The sequence below is a fragment of the Pleurodeles waltl genome, chromosome 2_1 (assembly GCF_031143425.1).
Source record: "Pleurodeles waltl isolate 20211129_DDA chromosome 2_1, aPleWal1.hap1.20221129, whole genome shotgun sequence".
Lineage (NCBI taxonomy): Eukaryota > Metazoa > Chordata > Amphibia > Caudata > Salamandridae > Pleurodeles > Pleurodeles waltl.
In genome coordinates, this window is record NC_090438.1 from 513063883 (window position 1) to 513076255 (window position 12373).

Consider the following 12373-nt stretch of genomic DNA (forward strand, 5'->3'; position numbering starts at 1 on the left):
AATATCTATAACCACTTGGTTGTATGCCACAAGACTCTCTGGTCCACTTATCTATAGCCACACACTTGCTACTATGAGTGCAGATGATCAGGACAATTCACCCAGTGGCCTCTTTTGTAATGCCTCACCCTGTGACTGTTCAAACAAGCAGGCACTTTGGGTCTCGAAGAACCTTCCTGTCCTCCCCTTTTCTTGTGTTTTTCCTGACTTTGAACCAAATCCTCATTCTGTTTTTGTGCGCCACTGGAACTCTGGGAATTGTCCTGGCTCTTACCCACTGATTTGGAACCAGTATGTTGAGAACTCCCCTCTGCTTTTGGCTTAGAGGCATGCTGCTCAGTCCTTTGTTAATCTTGTCAGCTAACCATGTCATTCAACACTGCATGTTTCTCTCGATCTGTCTCTGTCATATCGGACAGTATTGCCTAAGCGGGGCACAGCACTCGTTGAACCTCTGTTACTATTAACTGGTAGAGAGAATGAAAATCCTTGGCTTCCATCCCTCTCACTCCTTCCAATCATGCACCACTCAATAAACCTAAGTCTCAAATTGTACATGATCTCTCTCTATTGTTAACTATTTACATGTACTGAACTGGCTTCAGCACAAACTTAGTTAGCTCCTCTTTCATCTGCTGATTTATGATTTGGTGAGCCACAGACATCCGTCCACAGACTATCCTGCCTTCCATGGGCAAGTGAATCAGCAGAGTGGGTGCTTTAGAAAAATCATTCAATGTCTGAGCCTTACAAGCAAACTCAAAAAACATTGTCCCTCCACATACATGTGCACAAGATCCTTTGGATCCTTGGCTGGAAATCCCAACGAGTAGAAAGTGGAACTCCTGTTCCGAGGCTTCTCTTTTGCTAAAGCTATTATCTATCTCTCCAACTGTCTCTCCTTTTTCTTTTTTTCTGCTTGCCCTTTTCCTATTGCTTTCTCCGCATATGGCCATTCTGCGCTTCTCCTTCATTTTTACTTATTCCTGGAAAACAAATCTGTTTCTCCCTTTAACTCCCTATCGTTTTCCTCATCGTCAGCCATACCTTACTGGAAAGCCAACTGCAAGTTCAAGGAATAAAGCTGACTTATTTGCGTTTTATTGACATTTCAAAGTTAAACAGATCTTAACATTCAAGGCAGGCACCAGGTACTAACAAGAAATGTATGGCATGCATTTATAGTAGCAGAGGACCAATATCGATGTTTGCCAGTACTGTGGACATGTCGGCGAGAGTTCCGCTACCCAATTTTTCATGGCTTCGGCATGAACAGCTTAAGTCCACTGTTAAGTTTTGGGTGCTGACTACTCCATGAGCCTGCTCAGCATGCATCACATGTGCCCTTGTGAGAACAGTCTTACAGCTCCCAGCACGCAGGGAGTATCCCGCAGCCAGATACGCCCATCCAGCAATCCCCATCATAGCATGGTATTTTGTCCAGTTCCTTTGTCTTCCCGCCAGATATGCATAGAGCCAGCCCAAATGTCCTTGGGGTGGGACCCACTAGGCATGAGGTCCCAGTTTTACGGGGGCGTGGCCAAGCCACCAAACATGGTGGGCGCAAGCTACTAGAGCTCCGCGCCGCACCCGGCCTAACTATCTTCCTGGAGGGGGCACGAGGGGGCACAACACTCTGTGTTGGGCGCGTGGAAGCCGAGAACACGCCGGGACCGCCGAGAACGGAAGCGGTCCCCTGGCTGCCTCCACTCGCGGAATTGCACAGTGACTAAGAAGGCCGCACCGGAAGCCCGTGCCACGAGCCGGTGATTGTGCAAGAGGGGGAGCAGTCGTCGCGGCTGGAGCCGCACGCCGAAATCAAGGTACTCCTGGCTCACCCTCATCAGACAACGCGTGCGACCTGGTGAGAGACGGCACCCCCCCGGCACTAAAACAACTGGGCGTGAAGACCCTGCCCCCCACCAGTGATAGGAACATTTGAAGAATGGGGGAATCCCCCCCGGTGGTCGGAATCTAGCGAGGAGCGACTGGAGGGACGCGGGGAAGGACCCCGCTGAACACTTGTTGGACCTGCCAGGACCGGTGAATTTGGGCCTGCACCGACACTGAGCCCCCTCGACTTACCAGTGTTCGTGGAGCAGCATAAAAACAGAAGTAGGTAGCGCAAGGCCGGGGGAGAAGAACTGTTAAACCGGGCTGCTCGTGCTGCCGTAAGGTTGTGACCTGCTGCCCCCGACAAGCGGGCCCGACCCCCCCTGAATAAACATAAGCGCCTAAGCAAGTGCAAACAGCGTTGGAACCGCGAGACCCGCTGATGGTCAAAGATGAATAAAACATTTCTTGGGAGACTCCATCGAATATGATTCCTCGTGGGACCGGTCACGGCATGGCCCCCACACTAAGGACATGGGAACGATCGCTGAAGGTGGGACCCCTCACCAGACCGCTAGGAACTGGCGACGAACAACACACCTACCTCACGCCACCCTAGCGGAAACTGATCCATGGTACGACGCGTGAACAGAGACTAGTCGGGCGCGGAGCGCCGATCAGAAGCTAAACAGAACTCCTCAAAGACTTGGACCATGGCCGGAACCGGGCGCCTTCGCTCTGGAGCTGGATCCGGGAAACCACAAGACCTGCCAGCTCACGACAGCCAAAAATTAGACGCGGTGCTCACCACAGTGGAACCCATCTGAGACTCGCTGGAGCGTGCCCGCACGTCACCGGAATTCAAGACAGACAGGGTGGCGAGTGACCTTATCCTTTTGCATGCAGATCACCGCAAACCATCAGACAAGACCAACGAGATTGAAGACACAGTAAAAGAACTAACGCCTGCGACCACCCAGCTGAAAGCAGGTATGGAAGACATACAAGCCAGAGTGGCGGAGCTGGAACGCCGGGCGGAGGATGCAGAGAGCCACTCCAGAAGAAACAACATCCGCGTGGTGAACCTCCCAGAGGGCACGGAAGGTCGGGACCCGACGACTTACTCGAAGGGTTGGTTGCGAGGGCTAGTACCAGATGGAATGCTTTCCCCCTTTTTCTCCGTGAAGCGCGCCCACCGGATCCCGGCCCAGGCAAGACCGCCGGGAAGCGCTCCGCGCCCATTCATCATTCGCCTTTTTCACTACGCAGACAGAGACATCATACTACGAACAGTAAAGGCCGCGCCACCACCCCAGATAGATGAGATGCAAATTTTGCTATTCCCAGATTACACCTTGGTGCTGCAAAGAGATCGGGCCTCCTACCTCCCACTGAAACGTAAGCTACGGTCACTTGGCCTAACCTACTCCTCGCTGTTCCCGGCCAAATTACGAGTTGTGGTGGAAAACAAAACACACTTCTTCTCCACACCCGAGGCAGCTTGGGAGTGGATTGAATCGACGGGACTATCCACTGGTGGCGTGCCGTAGTGAGCCGGGCTGACACCCCGAACCAAGTGCAGTCGAGGTAGGTGTGACCGGAGAAGGAGCGCAACCCAAGCAACAACAACAAAATGCGTTCCAGACCTGGAACAACTAATTCAGGAGAGAAGAGAGGCGATTCACACTGTAGCAACAATGGGTGCATCCCCCCCGGGTTCGGGGTCAGACAAGGAACTCTCACAATTGACCAGCGACCGTCCCCTCTGTGACAACGGCCACCACAGATGAACTTTTCTAAAAAGGCTCTTGAACAATGCAAAGAAACAACACACTTCAGGAAATACCCAGCTAGAGCCAGCCACGCAAATTCACCCCAAAAAACGAGCATACAACAAACTTAACCATGAAGCACCCGTGTCGGCCCACTTGGGGTTGTGAAAGCGGACGCAACGCCTTACATTGCATACTACGCTTCTTCGCGATCATATACAACTAAGGCCCCCTGGGGCCCCCCCATTATTTTAATTATCCGTTGCAGCCGGAGGCTTTAGACTACACCATCCTCCGGTATAATTGGCCTACCCCCACGCTCCTACCAGTGGAGACACAAAATGTATAGATGTGCAATCACACGTTATTATTCTTGTTGTAGTGTTTGGGCGGTGACCCGTTGTCTAACTGCTCTGATGGCATTAGTTATGTTTTGTTACTGCTGGTGGTCACACACTAATTCTCTGAATATTAGCTGGGAACGGAAGAATAGCAAAATAGCGCAGCGTAGAGGACCTGGATGGGTAGAGCTGACAAAGAACCCAACACTCATGACATGGCTACATACACAACAATTACTTGGAATGTAAGAGGCATTCACACCCCCAAGCGGCGATACGCCATTTACTCCTACCTTAAAAGACACTCAATACAATTAGCATTCTTACAGGAGACACACCTAACAAGCCTTGAGTTTCCCCAACTGCGTCAGTGCTAGAGAGAGCAACTATACGCGGCAGGTCACTTGGCCTATGCTAGAGGCACGCTTATCTGGATTAGGGCAGGCACTCCCTTTGCGGCGGAGGAACAGATCACAGACCCACAGGGTAGATTCGTACTCGTTAAGGGAAGGCTGGTAGGACGCACAGTTGTACTGGGCTCCATATACGCCCCAAACACAGACACAGACAGCCTTCCTACATAACCAATCACACCACCTGGCAGGCTGGAGTGCACTTCCGTGGCTATTGGGGGGAGACTTTAACAGTGTTGCTAGACGTCGAACTGGACCGCTCCTTCCCCCTGCTGCCCTTATCACCAGTGGTAACCGCCTCGTGCGGTCTGGTAAACTGGACCCAACAATGGCAGCTGGTGGATGTATGGCGGCAGAGAAACAGGGTGGAGAGAGTCTACTCTTTTTACTTCACCCGCACTCCTTACACGTGCGACTAGACTGCATATTTTGCACTGCAAGACTTACCCCGGTGGTGGTGAACTCGGAATACATGGGGCGCATTCACTCTGACCATAACCCATTGATAGCACGATTATGCTGGGGATCCCCCCGTTTACCTATCCCCACGTGGAGACTGAGGCCAGAACTCCTACAAGACGCTGATTTCAGAGCATCATTAAGTGTTGCAATCCAAGAATTCTTTGAGAAAAACAAAGGGAAGGTACTACCTCGGGGCTGATTGAATGGGACGCATTTAAGGTCTTCATCCGGGGGAACTGTCTGGGGGCTCAGTGTAACATGCGCCATTCGGTTGAACGCAATCTAACCCGAATAGAGCTGACCCTGCCGCAGTCAGAAGAAGAAACCACTAATAACCAAACTGAAAAGACGAGACCACCAACAATACGTGCAGAACACCAGGCACTACTAGAGCGTCTGAGATGTCTAAACTACACTGCACACTCCGCGAGAACTCATGCATCAGCGGATAAAGCAGGTAAACTATTGGCTTGGCTGATACGTCTGGACTGTGAGAGAAAACCGATAGTGAAAATCCACTCACAAACTGGGGAATTAGTATACACACCAGTGAAGATACAGGCCGAATTTATAAGACATTATGCGGCGCTCTATGCTTCGGGGGCATCCCCCGGGGGAGACTCCAGTGCTGAATTTCTTGCTAAAGTAAAACTCCCACACCTAGAAAATGACCAGATAGAGATGCTCGAGGCACCCCTCGACCTTGAAGAGATCAAATCCAGTATCCAAGAACTTACATCTGGCAAAACGCCGGGCCCAGACGGGCTACCAGTCGACTTTTACAAAGCCTTTGCGGTGCAGTTAGCACCCAGGCTACTGCAGGTGTATGAGACGGCTGGACAGGAGGGCCACCTATTGGCCACACAAAGGGAGGCGCTGTTGGTCTCCCTTCCCAAACCTGGGAGGGATCCAATGGACATGGGCTCATATAGACCTCTGGCAATGCTAAACACCGATTATAAAATATTAGCCAAAGTGTTGGCGACAAGACTTGCGCCAAGTGTGCCAGACTTAATACACCCCGACCAAAACGGGTTTGTACCAGCCAGAGATACCTCCCATAATATCAGGAGACTATTCTGGGTCATGCAATATGCAAGACATGACTGGCCACGGGCGGGCTGCCTTGTCCTTGATCTAGAAAAAGCCTTCGACTCCCTGGAACGGCCCCACCTGTTCAGGTTACTGAAATAATTCGGCATGGGACCATCTTTCACCCGTCTAGTTAAACTATTATACACCAGACCAATGATCCGGGTGGGGCTGGGTGCCGAGATATCAGAACCAATCCGGGTATGCAGAGGCACGAGACAGGGCTGCCTTCTCTCACAGTTATTGATTTCACTGGCTATAGAACCCCTGGCGGTGGCCTTACGTGGGGAGGGAAATAACTGGGGAATTCCTCTAGAAGATGACTTACATATAGTGTCACTGTACGCAGATGACGTCTTGCTATATTTCAGGGATATCACGCAGATCCAACCTATGGCCGGTTTACTCCTACAACACTTTGCGTCGATATCAGGTCTAAAAGTCAACTGGTCTAAGTCATGCCTCTTCCCATTCGACACAGACCTACCAGATCCGTGACTTAACCTAGCCGGGAACCTTGTCCCGTGGCAGCCAAGCACATTCAGACACCTGGGCGACCGAGTCTCGCACAGTGAAGAAGACATAATTGAGGGCAACCTTGTAAAAGCGGTATCCTCAGTCAGGTCTCAAATGGCGTTTTGGAGGACGCTGCCACTAACTGTGGCGGGCAGGATAGCACGCCTAAAAATGGTGGTTCTTCCCCGGCTCCTGTACTTCTCTAATCTCCCACACTACGCTCCCCCCAGATTCTTCAAGGCACTGGAGACAGGGCTGAGAGAATTCATATGGAACGGCAGCCGCTGTAGGGTTGCCCTGAAAAAGCTGTACCTTTTACTTTTATAGTATTAAACCACAAACATAATTCAACGTTTTATTGGTTCTTTGGCATTGACGTATGATTGACGTATGACTATTTCTCCATTATGGCTGAAGGTAGTTTTTCCTATCATACCATATATAGTAACAAAAAGCATAGACAAGGATTTTACACAAGGTGGCCTACGTGCCTAATATCACATGGTCCATCTTGTGACAGAACTTGAGAACATCACGTACTCAGACTGGTACTTTCTAGAAGGGATATTGCTTCAGTTAGCATGCAATGACGATGATATTTCATGGTGGCTGTTCAGAGAGCAAGCCTTGCAACATAATGCATTCCTAGCAGTAGCGAATTACATTTGTAGGCCTCTTTTCTTAATGATAGGCCTGTGCAGAGATTGGCATTGTGTATCACAGGGGCCACTAGGCATAGCATACCTAAGAACTGTAAAATGCGATTCCACACCACGTAACTCACGATTCAGACTAATCCAATACTATATAGTGCATAGAGCCTACCTTACACCTGCACGCGTGAATAGATACTTCACTCGCCAAGACGCAGCATGCCCTCGATGCCGCAAGATTGGGGCAGATATGTTGCACATGGTGTGGTCCTGTCCTAGCCTAAGCGCCTATTGGAGGGCAGTAATTGACAACCTATCTAACTGTGTAACACAACAAATACCCTTCACATGGGAGACATGCATCCTAGGACTTTTCCCTAGAAACAAAGAACATAGAGCAGAGGCGCGCTTCACAGACCTAGGACTCATTGTAGCGAAATGACTAGTGACCCAAAGGTGGAAATCACCGGACCCCCCGCCGATACAGGCCTGGAGGCACTCGCTCGAGGTGTGGGCGGGAGCAAAGGGCTTAGCACTTAGACAAGAAGAAACCCTGGGGCTGCAACAATTTCCGATCTCCACCTGCTGAGAGGGGTTCTTGCTACAACTGCATAACATGGAGGCACACCCGATAGAGGAGGGACTGGATTAAAGTGAACTAATATTCCTGAGTGAGAAGGTCACACCATATAAGGGGACAGAATGCAGAACACGACTGGACAAACTATGGCATTGAGGGGCGAGACAACCGCACGCACCAGACCTGACAAACAACCCGACCTGCTCCGCCTGCAAATTGATCTGGTACAATTGATCTCCAACCCGACACGAAAAATGTCATGTTAAAATAATCACATAGTTATCTGATCCCGGCAAAGTTATTGTTGTTCTTTTTCCTTGTTTTTATTTTCCCTCTTATTCTAAGGTTAATCTATAAAATTCACATTATCTACTTTTTAACCAAAGGCGCAATAACTGGATACTTGTGACTGAAACAATGTTATACCAATAAGCGCTGCAACTGCGATGAACAATTGCAAAAACATGTTGTAACATATACTGTACAACTGTATTGCCAATGTACCAAACACTACCAAACACGGCGAGCATTGCACACTAGAATATGTTGCGCTGAAACGTATGCCAAACTATGACAAAATGTAAAGTTTAAAAAAGCTAATAAACAGATTTATGAAAAAGAAAAAAAAATGAGGTCCCGGTTTACCTCGAGTTGTTCTTGGCAGAGGGATATCTCTTTAAATCTGCATTTCATCGTCAAGCTATCTTGGCGGCCTCAGTGCATTTACACACTTTACTTAGCTAACAGTAACACATTGGCGGTTAAGTTTGCAAATGTCTGCAGGGATATCCTTAAAGTACCCTCATACAGCCACCAAAGATGATCTCAGCACTGTGTTGCCGACCACCTCTTCTATGCAAATATATACTGAAGCCTACAAGGATGACACCCTGTTGTATCGCCATGCAAGTGTAGAAAATCCGCGTTGGGCAAATTACACCTCCAGCAGTGGGCATCGGCAATTAGTCCCATCTTGTGTAACTTGACTGGCCCATGACAGAGCTTGTCCAGGAATGAGTGGTTCATTGTTGATTTTGCCCTCAGGACACATTGGTGGGGGAGGGGGTGGCACAGACCATTGTATCCAATGGGCAAGCTATAGCCTTCTCCACCTACACCACAATATGGAGCTAGCTGAATGGTGTGGAGTATACCACGTAATGCATGTAGTGAGCCTGTCCAAAGTAACAGTATAAATCGAAGTCCGGCGAGCAGAGCCCGCTCTGCTCAAGTACTGGGTCAGTACCTTCTGAGAGACATGGTTGCCCTCTGGGCCATCCAAAGGCAACCAGGAGAGATCTAAGACGGTCAAAGAAAGCTCTCATTATTGGGATGGAAATGCTCACTGTTGGAAATGGGGTTCCTGGTTGGCTGGGGTAGGCACCTCAGCCAGGCCGAAACCACCACTAGTTAGGGCTAGGGAGCTACACACCCAAGATAACTCCAGCCCACCCGCTTGGTAGCTTGGCACAGGCTTATTCCAGAGGCAATGTGTAAAGCATTTGCACAACACACGTGACACAATCAATACACGATAAAGGTAACAACAACAAGTTATAAATAAACGGTATTGCATAAAACATCATTAGACCAAACATGACATGTACCACTAATACTCTGTTACACAAGCAAATGTCAGAACATCACACAGGTTACTAATGCTCTGCAGAAGCAAGCAGTGGTCAGGTGAACATATAGGATACTGTTACTCCTCAACACAAGCAGTAGTCAGGTCACCAGTATCACCAGAAATGCACAGATCAGGAAACTCTTACCAGCATTATCATAAAAATATTATCAACATCATCACCATAGTAAATGTGCTTGTCAGGGGAAACACGTTATCAGGAATGCAAAATAAGAAGAAAGCATATCCATATCACACATGCCAGGATAAAAACATCACCAATGAAACATTACTGTGCACATTATTCCGCCCCTACAAATGTATTCGGTGCTCCTGTCTGTGAGAAGCACAACATACATCAATATTAGGACATGGATGTGCACCAAGTAAAAATAATGGCCTAGGACTCTCCGAATACCACCCCACACTTGGACTCAGTGCATGACTACAGCGCACCTGCGCATATATTGGGCTTACCTCCACCCAAGTTGGACAGCTGGTAGAGAGGATCGACGGGACCACTTACGACCAACAACCATGATGCAGGATTCAGGCAGCTCAGCAAGATAGGGGATCCATACAGCCAGTCGTTTTTGCTGTTGGTGCCTGCAGATGCAGGGGAGTGACTCCTTCACTCCAAGGGAGATTCCTTCTTCTTTCCTATGCAGACTGAAGACTGGCTGTCCTCAGAGGATACACAACTGGGGAAATATTGCAGAATTTGGAAGGAACAGTGGAAACAATGTTGCAGGCAAAGTCTTTGCCTTTGTTGCAGATTGTTGGGTCCTGGAGAGTCCAGATGCAGTTTCTTTGGTCAGAAGTCGAAGTAAGGAATGCAGAGGTATCCTGCAAGCCGAATCTGAAGAACCACCAAAAAGAGAGACCCTACGTAGCCCTGAAAGGGGGTTTGGTCACCTAACTGGGTGGCAACCTATCAGGAGGGAGCTCTGACGTCACCTGCCTGACCTGGCCAACCAGATGCTCCCAAAGTTCCCTGCCAACCTTGGATTCAAGATGGCAAAACTCAGGGACCTTCTGGAACAGCGCTGGGTACCACCCCTGGGGTGGTGATGAACAGGTGAGGGGTCACTCTCCTTTCCATTGTCCAGTTTTGCACCAGAGCAGGGACTGGAGGTCCTTGAACCGGTGTAGACTGGTTTATGCATGGAGAGCACCAAATGTGCCCTTAAAAGCATACCAGTGGCTTGGGGAGGCTACCCCTCCCAAGTCCAGTAACAGCTATTTCCAAAGGGAGAGGGTGTAACACCCCTCTCCCAAAGGGGATCCTTTGTTCTGCTTTCCTGGGCTTGAGCTGCTCAAGCAATAGGAGAGCTGAAACCTGTCTATGAGGTGGCAGCAGCTGAGGCGGCTTAGAAAACCTCAGAAGGCTGTAGGAGCAATGCTGGGGTCCTCTAGGGAACCCCCAGAGTGCATGGAATCATACAACCAATACTTGCAAAAGTATTGGAGTATGATCCCAACATGTTTGATACCAAATATGCCTAGGTTCGGAGTTACTATTATGTAGCTGAACATAGGTAGTGACCTATTTCCAGTACACACGTAAAATGGCGTCGCACACTCACAAAGTCCAGGAAAATGGATCTGGAGTTTGTGGGGGCACCTCTGCTAGTGCAGGGGTGCCCTCACACACACAGGTACCTGCACCCTGCCCTCTGGGATGAGAGGGCCTACTATAGGGGTGACATAGTGACTTTGTGCAGTGACCTACAGTGAAAACGGGTGCATGCACCCAGTTCACGCAAACTGCAATGGCAGGCCTGTAGAACTCTTTGCATGGGCGCCCTATGGGTGGAAGAGTAACTGCTGCAGCCCATAGGGATCCCCTAGAACTCCAATGTCCTGGGTACCATATATTAGGGACTTATATGGGGTACCAGTATGCCAATTGTGGGATAATTGTTTTTTCCAGCAGCCAAGTTTAAAGGAGAGAGCGTAATCATTGGGGTCCTGGTTAGTAGGATCCCACTGAACACAGTCAAACACACTGACAAACAGACAAAAGGTGGGGGTAACCAAGCTAGAAAGACGCTACTTTCCTACATACCCACAATGGGTTTAAGTTCTGAGTAAGGCATCCCTCCTCAGACGAGCTCTGTCTATACAGCCGTCATACTACCTTATATGCTTTAAACTGGGGAGGAGAATTCTAGAAACTCGCACTATCATTTGGTAAGTTGTTGTTCAAACGTCTGCCGTACCAGGTCAGTGTTGAAAAGAACACGCTAGAGACTGGCCAAATCTCACGGTGTTTTTCCAAGACCATGCTGTTCCCTGCCTTACCATAAACATTCTCAGCCTGCTACATGTTATCGTCTGTGTTCTTCACTTCCCCATGATATGTACTCATCCTTCAGTGAGAAAGAGCGAAAACACATTGCACAAGCTGTGTGCAGAAAAATACCTGACAGTATGTGAAGCTAAATTAAGCACAAAATGGAGTAGGCGGTTAAGATGGAGCTGGCGGTTAAATACCAACAGCATTACACTATACCCTTTGACCAGTGATTCTTGTAACACACTGGTGTGAAATTAACTCTTTTTAGTTTAAACATTGTAAGTAAAATTAGGTATGCATTCTACACAGCAACATATCAGAATCAATATGCAAATCACCTTAAGTATTCCGCCTAAAATCTGGTGTAAATGCCTAAAATCAGGCAACCAATGGAACAACCAGTCCCACCACCCTTTGTCTACGTCTTGTTTTTCCCCTTTAACCAATTCATGTAAACTGTTGATATAGGACTGGATAGATTTGGAGTGGTCTGACAAATTAAAGCAACACAGAACTTCAAATTCTGAGCAACCATGGGTGTGCTTTAGCAGTAAATAGTCAATAGCGGCTCTGTTTTGCAATGCAGCTTTTCTAGTACCTCATATATATCTAGTAATAATAATTCAGCTAAAGCAATGGAAGTATGATTAATATTTTTAACCATTAAACATGCTAATTTGTTGATCATTCGAGCATTACGAACAGCTAATCCTGGCATGTCTGCAATAGAGAGACTCAAGCTTATATATTCTGATTTAGATAATAACTGCACTTCAACATCCCAG

General features: G+C 48.5%; 1 protein-coding gene across 1 annotated transcript in view; it reads right to left on the minus strand.

Annotated features, from left to right (window-relative positions):
• LOC138259929 (uncharacterized) overlaps positions 1 to 12373 on the minus strand; it is a 430741-nt gene that overhangs the window by 283507 nt on the left and 134861 nt on the right. The window lies entirely within an intron of this gene.